Below are 10,489 nucleotides of genomic sequence, written 5' to 3'. Positions count from 1 at the left end.
TATATATATATATATATACCCTCCCCCCCCCCCCCCCCCAGTGTCCTTCTCTAACCCTCATTCAGGTCACTTTATATGCCTGGCTGCCTGCAACTTTGTAGCTGGTTTTTGCCTAACATAGTCCCTTTCTCTTGTGTATCTCTGGCCATGTTAATCATTCTCATCAGTGGGCATCTATCCTGCCTCCCCGTTCTGCCCCCAAAGCCTGTTTTGCCTATAGGATAAAGGCTCACCTCTCAGTTTGACATTCAATGCCCTCTTCAATCTGCCCTAACCTCCTGCTGTTCCTGACAAGAAGCTCCACTTCAGACAAAGTAGCTTGCTTGCCACACCTCAAACATGTGTCCACACTTCCCAGCCTGGGCTGTTCTGCCTAAGCTGTTCCACCAGCCTGGAATGCGCTCTCCACTGTCTAAAGCCTGGTGATCAGTCAGAACCCTATTCAAATGTCCCTTCATTGGCAAAGAATTCTCTTGAATACCAATGGGAATTCTCTTACTCATTTCCAATTGTAAAAGCATCTATTTTTCCATAAGTATTATTTTTAATTACTGATTTCTGCTTGTTCTGGATCTTCATTGCTGCACACAGGCTTTCTCTAGTTCTAGAGAGTGGGGGCTACTCTCTAGTTGCGATGCACAGGCCTCACACTGTGGTGGCTTCTTATTGTGCAGCATAGGGTCTAGGGGTATGGGCTTCAGTGGTTGCAGCATGACAGCTCGGTAGCTGCGCTATGAGGGCTCCAGGGCATGCAGGCTTCAGTGGTTGCAGCGCTTGGGCTCAGTAGTTGTGGCTCTCAAACCTGAGAGCGTGCACGCTTCAGTAGTTGCAGCGCTTGGGCTCAGTAGTTGTTGACTCTAGAGCATGGGCTTAGTAGTTGTGGTGCACGGGCTTAGTTGGCATGAGGCATCTTCTCATTTCAGTCCCCTATAATGAAAAGAACATCCTTTTTGGGTGTATATGAAAAGGACATCTTTTTTGGGTGTTAGTTCTAGAAGGTCTTGTAGGTCTTCATAGAACCATTCAACTTGAGCTTCTTCAGCATTACTGGTTGGGGCATAGACTTGGATTACCATGATACTGAATAGTTTGCCTTGGAAACAAACAGAGATCATCCTGTCATTTTTGAGAATGCATCCAAGTTCTGTATTTCAGACTCTTTTGTTGACTATGATGGCTACTTCATTTCTTCTAAGAAATTCTTGCCCACAGTAGTAGATATAACGGTCATCTCAGTTAAATTCACCCATTCCAGTCCATTTTAGTTCACTGATTCCTAAAATGCTGACGTTCACTCTTGTCATCCATCTCCTGTTTCAATCATCGAAAAAGCAAGAGTTCCAGAAAAACTATTTTTGCTTTATTGTCTATGCCAAAGCCTTTGACTATGTGGATCACAACAAACTGGAAAATTCTGAAAAGAGATGGGAACACCAGGCCACCTGACCTGCCTCTTGAGAAATCTGTATGCAGGTCAGGAAGCAACAGTTAGAACTGGACATGGAACAACAGACTGGTTCCAAATAGTATATTTGACATGTATATTGTCACCCTGCTTATTTAACTTATATGCAGAGTACATCATGAGAAACTCTGGGCTGGAGGAAGCACAAGCTGGAATCAAGATTGCTGGGAAAAATATCAATAACCTCAGATATGCAGATGATACCACCCTTATGGCAGAAAGTGAAGAAGAACTAAAGAGCCTCTTGATGAAAGTGAAAGAGGACAGTGAAAAAGTTGGCTTAAAGCTCAACATTCAGAAAGCTAAGATCATGGCATCTGGTCTCATCACTTTATGGCAAATAGATGGGGAAACAGTGACAGACTTTATTTTGGGGGGCTCCAAAATTACTGCAGATGGTGACTGCAGCCATGAAATTAAAAGACGCTTACTCTTTGGAAGAAAAGTTATGACCAACCTAGACAGCATATTGAAAAGCAGAGACATTACTTTGCCAACAAAGGTCTGTTTAGTCAAGGCTATGGTTTTTCCAGTGGTCATGTATGGACGTGAGAGTTGGACTGTAAAGAAAGCTGAGTGCCGAAGAATTGATGCTTTTGAACTGTGGTGTTGGAGAAGACTCTTGAGAGTCCCTTGGACAGCAAGGAGATCCACCAGTCCATCCTAAAGGAAATCAGTCCTGAATATTCATTGGAAGGACTGATGTTGAAGCTGACACTACAATACTTTGGCTACCTGAGTGAAGAACTGACTCATTTGGACCTGAACATCATTTGATCCTGATGCTGGGAAAGATTGAAGGCGGGAGGAGAAGGGGAGGATGAGGTGGTTGGATGGTATTACTGACTCAATGGATATGAGTTTGAGTAAACTCTGGGAGTTGGTAATGGACAGGGAGGCCGGGCGTGCTGCAGTCCATGGGGTCATAGAGTTGGACACGGCTGAGCGACTGAACTGGAATCTTCTTGGACCAGGGATCAAACCTGTGTCCCCTGCACTGGCAGGCAGATTCCCATCCACTGTGTTACCAGGGAAGTCCTCCATCATATTTGAAAGTGAAAGATATCTCGACTTGGAATAGTTCTTATCACTGTCTTAATCTATTTAAATCATTGGTTGTTTATTATCTTGCCATTTTCTTGTCTCCTGAACCAGATTATTGGCTGTTTCAGGTCATTTCTCATACTTCCTCTCAGAAATGAGCACCCAATAGATGCTTACTGTTGCTGCTGCTGCGTCACTTCAGTTGTGTCCGATTCTGTGTGACCCCATAGATGGCAGACCACCAGGCACCCCCCCCCCCAACCCCTGGGATTCTCCAGGCAAGAACACTGGAGTGGGTTGCCATTTCCTTCTCCAGTGCATGAAAGTGAGAAGTGAAAGTGAAGTCGCTCAGTCGTGTCTGACTCTTCGAGACCTCATGGACTGCAGCCTACCAGGCTCCTCCATCCATGGGATTTTCCAGGCAAGAGTACTGGAGTGGGTTGCCATTGCCTTCTCCGAGATGCTTACTAATCATATTTTAACTTGAAAAACAACTTGTATTGCCCACATTTTCTTGGTACTCTGACTACAAATTTTTGTACTAGATAAAAATCTTTCCTTCTAGAAAACTACTAATTAAATATTTTCTTAAAAAAAATACAATATTGTTTCCTGTAATTATTTTTCAAATTCAAGTATAGGTTAGCATTGTTCTGCATTCTGTGGGTGGCTTGTTGGATTTGTCCATGAAAATTTATTGCAGTTTTATTTATAAATTCTCATTCCAACTATCCAGTGTTGGGCTAAACTCCACAGGTTAAGGATATAGTCCCCCTCAGGACTGGGAGAGAGGGACACTAGGAAAGTCACAGGTCAGTTTGTTTAAGATCATTTGTCCCGTAGATGATAATGGAAGAGCCACTGGCTTTAATTCTTCATAGTGTCATTTGGTGAGACTAGACTGTTCATATATATTTATCATGGTGATCTGCCAATGGATGGCATACCCAGAAGTTGGTAAGATTTAGAGCAGTGGCAACTATTTAGGATAATCTAAGAATGGGAAGATCACCTGGGGGAGGAAATGGCACCCCACTCCAGTATTCTTGCCTGGAGAACCCTATGGACAGAGGGGCCATCCATGTAGTTGCAAAGAGTCAGACATGACTGAGTGTGTGAGCATGATATAAGCATGAAAAATGGTGTTAGAATGAGTATGCTCTGACCTAACAAAGAGGAAAGGAAAGAGAAAACAGGTCATTATGGATGGATGACAACTAGGGATCAATAGAAATGAGAAGAATAACTGGCCAAGCAGATGAAAAATACAACAGGACTTATTTGGGTTCTTTTTTTTTTTTTTTTTTGAAGTACAGTTGATTTACAGTATCGTGGTAGGCAAAACAGGGCTTTGCCACAGGTCTCGGTCTGACATCTTGGGCAGAAGCTATCCCTTATCTGAAGTCATCAATTTATTCCGAAGGTCTTCGGTCAGCTGGTCTAGAGACCAGCTGCTTTAGAGCATCTTGGAAAATCCTCAGTTTGAAGTCCTCTGCTGGAATAGGCTTCCAGTTGTGTCAATTCTGAGACTCTTTAGTTGTAAAATATGTTCGGAAGAATTGACACCCTGGAGTTTCACTGCTGCATTAGTTAACAATATCTGATAAGGTTCTATACAGTAACGCTCAAGAGCAGTTTTCCTCTGCTGTCTTACACAAAAATCTCATGGTTGAGGATCACAAAGAGCCTATTTAGGAGGAGGCTGTGGGAAGCTGTCCTCAACCTATTGATGACAGGACAGGGTATACATGAATCCCCTGTAATATTTTGCCATGTCTGCATGATTTAGTATTGGAAGTGGAATCTCCAAATAACTGTTCAGTTCTTAGACAACTGATGTATTCCCAAGGGAGTGAACCATATACCCACAAGGTGCTTATGAGAGTACCCTTGGCCAGGGAGCTAAAGGGTTCTGAGATTTTTGGTAATGTTAATAATGTCACTGATTTCTGTAAAGTGTGTGCCTTGACCACTCAATATAAAAAATGGGATGTCCTAGGTTGGAAACAAAAAATCAAGCTGTTTTTAGGAAGGACTATAGCTTTTTCATTTTGGAGAAGGAAATGGCAATCCATTCCAGTGTTCTTGCCTGGAGAATCCCAGGGACGGGGAAGCCTGGTGGGCTGCCATCTATGGGGTCACACAGAGTTGGACATGACTGAAGTGATACAGCAGCAGCAGCAGCATAGCTTTTCATGGCAATTAGATGCTTCAGTCCATCATTAAAACAGACATTAAGAAGTAAAACACTCGTGGGACCTACCCAGGAGAGGACTGGCAGATGGACTTCACCCAGATGCCAGTTTCTCAAGGGTATAAATACCTATTAGTCATGATAGATACATTCACAGGATGGATTGAAGGCTTTCCCACCCAGACTGAGAGGCTGAGGAAGTGGTTAAAAAAAAAACTGCTCCATGAAATCATTCTGAGATTTGGTCTTCCCAGGTCATTACAAAGTGACAATGGGACATCACTTACTTCTAAGGTCCTCCAAGGGGTCTCTAAAGCATTGGGCATTACTTCTTATCCCCATTGTGCCTGAAGGCCTCAGTCTTCAGGAAAAGTAGGAAGAGCCAACTAATCCTTAAAATCAGCAATAAAAACCATAACCCAGGAGACCTCCCTGGGACGGAAGCAGGCTTTCCCAGGAGCTCTCCTCCGCACCCGTATTGCCCCTAAGGAACAGGCTGGCCTGAGTCCTTACGAGATGCTGTACGGGAGACCTTTTGTTTATGTCGGTGACCTCTTCCTAGAGCCAGAGGTTCGGACCCTCCAGTCTTATGCCATGGCCGTTCGGCAATTCCAACAGGATATACGCTTGTGGGGTATGAACCAGGACCCAAAAGACTCTAAAAGACTCGCCACTATATGCTTCAGGGACTCCAGTCCTAATTAAAGTCTGGAAAGATGGGTCCCCAAAGGCTCAACTCCAGCCCACATGCAAGGGCCCCTACCCTGTAATACTTCCTTCCCCCACAGCAGTCTAGATGCCAGGACACAACTCCTGGATTCACTACTCATGAGTCAAGCCAAGGAAGAAAACTGAAGAGGATACTTGATACACCTGTGAGCCCCTGGGAGGTCTCAGATACCTATTCAGGACTACAAATGAGTGCCATTCTAATGAACACCCCCAAAATCAAGTTTCTTGGGGTAGGATTTCTCAGGATAGCTCTAAAGAGCCAACACAGCTTGGTAGGGGTTGTACCCCAAAATAGACAGGAGATAGATCTGATCCCTGAGCAAGGAGGGACCTGGTCCATCTTGAATGAGACGTGTTGTTTCTGGGTAAATACCTCCAGCTAAGTTAAAGCAAGTCTCACAATCTCAAGAAAACATGCAGATCTACAGGATCTCAAAGAATGAGCTGGAGAGATCTTGGGGTGGCTACAATCTCTCTTTGGGGGATCCTTCTCCTGGCAATGGGGAATTTGGCATTGGCTAATGCCCATACTAATCCCTGTTATCACCATATTGATGCTGCTTATGGTTGTTCCATGTATTATCAATTGTCTAACTTGTTTTGTCTCTGCCCAGGTCAACAAGCTACAACATGCAGTGCCAGTTCAACAAGAATATATAAAACTACAGTCGACCATGGAAAATGTCACTCACCCTTAGGTGAACAGCGCTATAAGGACTCTGAGGCTTGAGATTTGCAAGAGGGGGAGGCCCAATGCCCCTCGCTGTCCCAGTTCAGCAGGAAGTAGTCAGAGAGACCTCAACACCACTACTCCCAAAGAATTGGGCCTCCCCTCTCTTGAGCGGGGAATGTAAGGTAGTTAGAATAGGAAAAAGGAGTCCCAAATAGCAGTGGCTAGAAGACAAAGAAAGGAAAAAGCCCGTGAAAGTACAACAAAGGAAGAAGGTCCAAGGACCAAGAGAGAACTTCAGGTGAAGCAAACAGCCCTCCAGGATAGCCCAATTTACATAGGGCAGGCTCAGGGGAAGAAGAAAAAACAGAAAAAGAGGAGCCAAAATTGAGCCGTACTTCTTTTGGGTTGGCCCGCCCTCACGCCTTGGGGATGTATTTTCCTTTGCTTGCCAAATAAAACTGAGCTGTAACCAAAAAAAAAAAAAAGAAGAAGAAGAAATAAAACACATTCGAATTTCATGAAAGGTAGATGCTGGATAAAATCCATCTGAAGGTGTTCAGGGATCTTTGAGGCCTTGGTTGCTGGCCATGGTCCACATTTATTTATTTATTTATTTATTACTTTTTTTCATGGTCCACATTTAGTTCTTCAAAGATTATGTTTACAGGTGTCACATGACCTAAAAATAACTTGTTAAAAGTTTGTTTTTTAAAGTTTATTGATCAACGTCAATTTAAGATAGTAACCAATTTGTCTGTATCATAAAGGATAGTTTTAAGGGGGGAAAAAAATTTTAGCTGATATCCATCTGAAATCATCTGGCGCCACCAAGTGGCCATCTTGGGAGCGCCAGCAACGACCTGAGTGAAAGTTGCCTGCGCGCTCAGTCCTGTTTGACTCTCTCAATTTCACGGACTGTAGCCCACCAGGCTCCTCTGTCCATGAAATTCTCCAGGCAAGAAAACTGGCGTGGGTTTCCATTTCCTCTTCCAGGGCATCTTCCCGATCCGGGGATCGAACCCGCATCTCCTTTGTCTCTGCCTGGGCAGGTGGATTCTTTCCCATCGTGCCATCTGGGAAGCCCATGAGTGAAGGTTACATTTTTAAAAAAACATTCTTCTTTTTCAGAATCAGAGGATAAATGCTGATATTTCATAATGGTCTCTCTGAATTCCTCCAGAGATTAGCCCTTTGAGGGTTCAGGTTAACCTCACCTAGGTTAAGGCAGTTTGTTTGACATCATGATCTGCGCATTTCCTTTCACCTCCATATTATATTTTTCACGTGAACTGAGGCCATTATAAGAGCTACTTCTCTAGGCAACAGGAGGGACTCAAGTTCTTTAGCTTGTAGTTCATTTTAAAATTACTTTTTTATTTGGCTGTGCTGGGTCTTAGTTGCGGCATGTGGGATCCCTCACCAGGGGTCAAACCCATGTCTCCTGCATTGGCAGGCATTCTTTACCGCTGAACCACCAGGAAGCCCACAGAAGCAACTCAACTGTTCATCGGCAGATGAATAAACAATGCAGTGCACAGTGGAACATTATGCTGCGCTGTGCTTAGCTGTTTCAGTCGGGTCTGACTCTCTGTGACCCACAGACTGTAGCCCACCAGGCTCCTCTGTCCATGGAGTTCACCAGGCAAGAATACTGGAGTGGGTTACTGTGCCCTCCTCCAGGGGATCTTCCCGACCCAGGAATAGAACCTGTATCTCCAGCGTCTCCTGCATTGTATGCAGGTTCTTTACCCACTGAGCCACCTGAGAAGCCCCACAGTGGAATATTATCTGGCCTTAAAAAAGGAAGGAAATTCTAACACATGCTACACATGGATGGACCTTGAGGACATAATGCTAAGTGAAATAAACCAGTCACAAGGACAAACACTGTATAATTCCACTTATATGAGACAATTAATCCAATTCATAGAGACAAAGAATAGAATGGTGCTTGCTAGAGACTGCAGAGAAAAAGGAATGGTGAATTACTGCCTAATAGGTACAAAGTTTCTGTTTTTCAAGATGAAAAGAGTTCTGGAGATGAATCATAGGGATGGCCACAGAACAGTGTGAATGGACTCAATGCTTCTGATGTGTTCACTTAAAAATGGTTACGATAGTAAATTTTACATTATGCATATTTTGTAACAAAATTTTTTAAATGTCAAAAATGTACATGAGTGTTCATAGCAGCTTTGTTTGAAATAGCCAAAATCTTAAGATAAACTATATACGTATTCTATAATGATGAATGGTTAAACCAAAAGGAAGAAACTATTGACGCATTTAACAACTTGGAAAGACATCAAGGGTATTATGCTGAGTGAAAAAAACTCGTCTCCAAAGGACATGTAACTAATTCCATTTACATAACATTCCCAAAATGACAAAATTTTAAACATGGAGAACATATTAGTGGTTGCCAAGGGTTAGGGATGGTGGAGGAAGACAGAAGAGGGAGAAAGTGACTCTTAAGAGAAAGCACGAGGGATCTTCGTGATGACAGTTCTACCATGATTGTGGTGGTTACCGAAATCCACATGTGATAAAAACTGTATAGAACTACACACACACCCACCTCCACAAATGCATGCAAACTGATAGAATCCAAATGAATTGTGAATTTTATCAATATGTACAGGGGTTTTGATACTGTATTATGGTTGACCCTTGAACAACATGGGTTTGGACTGCATGGACCCACTTATACGCACAATTTCTCAATAAATATTGTCGTACTACATGATATGCTTCCTTGGTGGCTCAGTGGTAAAGAATCTGCCTGCCAGATGTGGGTTTGATCCCTGGGTCGGGAAGATCCCGTGGAGAAGGAAATGACAACCTGCTTCAGTATTCTTGCCTGGGAAATCCCATAGACAGAGGAGCCTGGCAGGCTACAGTCCATGGGGTCACAAAAGAATGGGACATGACTTAGCAACTAAACAACAAAAACATGATAGGCAATTGGCTAAATCCATGGCTACGGAACCATGAATTCAGAATACCGACTATGGGACCTGAGCACCCATGGATTTTGGTACCCATGGAAGGTCCTAAAGCCCATCGTCTGTGGCTACTGAGGGACGACTATAGAAGATGCTACCGTTGGAAACAACTGGGTCAAAGGTACAGGAGCCCTTTCTGTACTATTTCTGCAGCTCCCTATAAATCTATCATTATTTTAAAATAAAAGAAAAAACAAACCAGAACCCGAATGCTTGGCGATGGGCCAAATTCCCCAGCAACCTGAGCTGTCCCTCATGAACTGGGTGCCGTCTACTCTTGAGTGCCATGACCATGGCCTGTACTTTTGCTGTATTATCTTCTCCCTTCAACCCCCACCTACAGCTTCACGGTAATTTCCATGCGACTCATTGCCTGAAGAACAAAACTCTTGGGTTCTGCAAGGTATGTAGGCATGGCCTAAAAGGACACAGCCGCACCACATTCCACTTTGGGAAAGCGCTGAGAAACAGAGAAGGAGGAAAATCCTCTCAGTGGACAGAACTTTGAGCAGCGCACTTTGTTCTTCATTTTGCCTGATCAGGTGTATAGATCCATACTTTTTCATGGACCATGGCTAATGGCTTGGTTGGATGATCAGGTACTTGAAAGGAATGCGATTAGAAAATTCAAGGAGTTGTGGGGAAGAGGATATGGACAGACTTCTCTAATTTAGCACAGAATGTGAACTTGATTATGTTCCATATGAATGCTTACCAAATAGGAGGATTTTAATGAGGTGGACAGAATAACCAACCTGAGAATGTCGGTCTGCTTCCTCCCCCAGCCAAATGGACTCAAGAGCAATGCACTAGGGATGGAAGTTATGTTTGAGCTCAACGACACAGACTTTCACTTACTAGGGCCAATATGGCTATAGCCAGCGTTCAATATTCTAAGAGCAGAGACCAACACTGAGCCCCCCATATGACAGAACACCCCGAAGGATCAGTCAGCTACCTTACTGCAGACTGACTACATCGGGCCAGTTCTACTCAGGAAGGAGCAGCCCCTTGTTCTGACGCTCTGGATACGGATTCGTCTTCATCGCCCGCAATGCCTCTACCAAAACAGGCGACTATCCAGAGCGTTACTGGAGTTGGGTATGAACGGCTTTTTTATTCTTCCGTGTGCACCACTCCCCGCTTCGACCTTCACTTAGACCCGATCCGTGCTGGTCTGTACCTCTCATTTCGGTTTGGGAAGAGTTCACAGCTTCATTCAGAGAGAGGATTATGTCAGCGGTGCGCGCGCCCGCCGCTCTGGAGATCCGGAGAGTCCCGCGGGGAGACGGCGGCCAGCCCCGCCCCCCAGACGGCCAGCCCAAGCCCCGCCCCTGGGTCCTAACGCGAAGACCCCCGCTGGGGCTGTCCGCGGC

General features: G+C 44.3%; 1 long non-coding RNA gene across 1 annotated transcript; it reads right to left on the bottom strand.

The window, feature by feature from the left end:
- Nucleotides 1-6,808: 6,808 nt before the first annotated feature.
- LOC139037494 (uncharacterized) lies at nt 6,809-10,421 on the bottom strand. The gene is made up of 2 exons (XR_011490355.1): nt 10,297-10,421; nt 6,809-7,181 (listed from the first exon to the last, which is right to left on the bottom strand). It is a non-coding gene; the product is annotated as an uncharacterized lncRNA (long non-coding RNA).
- Nucleotides 10,422-10,489: the final 68 nt, after the last annotated feature.

Source organism: Odocoileus virginianus, chromosome 2 (genome assembly GCF_023699985.2).
Source record: "Odocoileus virginianus isolate 20LAN1187 ecotype Illinois chromosome 2, Ovbor_1.2, whole genome shotgun sequence".
Classification (NCBI taxonomy): domain Eukaryota; kingdom Metazoa; phylum Chordata; class Mammalia; order Artiodactyla; family Cervidae; genus Odocoileus; species Odocoileus virginianus.
The sequence above is the reverse complement of the archived record's forward strand: the minus strand, read 5'-3'. Positions and strand labels throughout refer to the sequence as shown.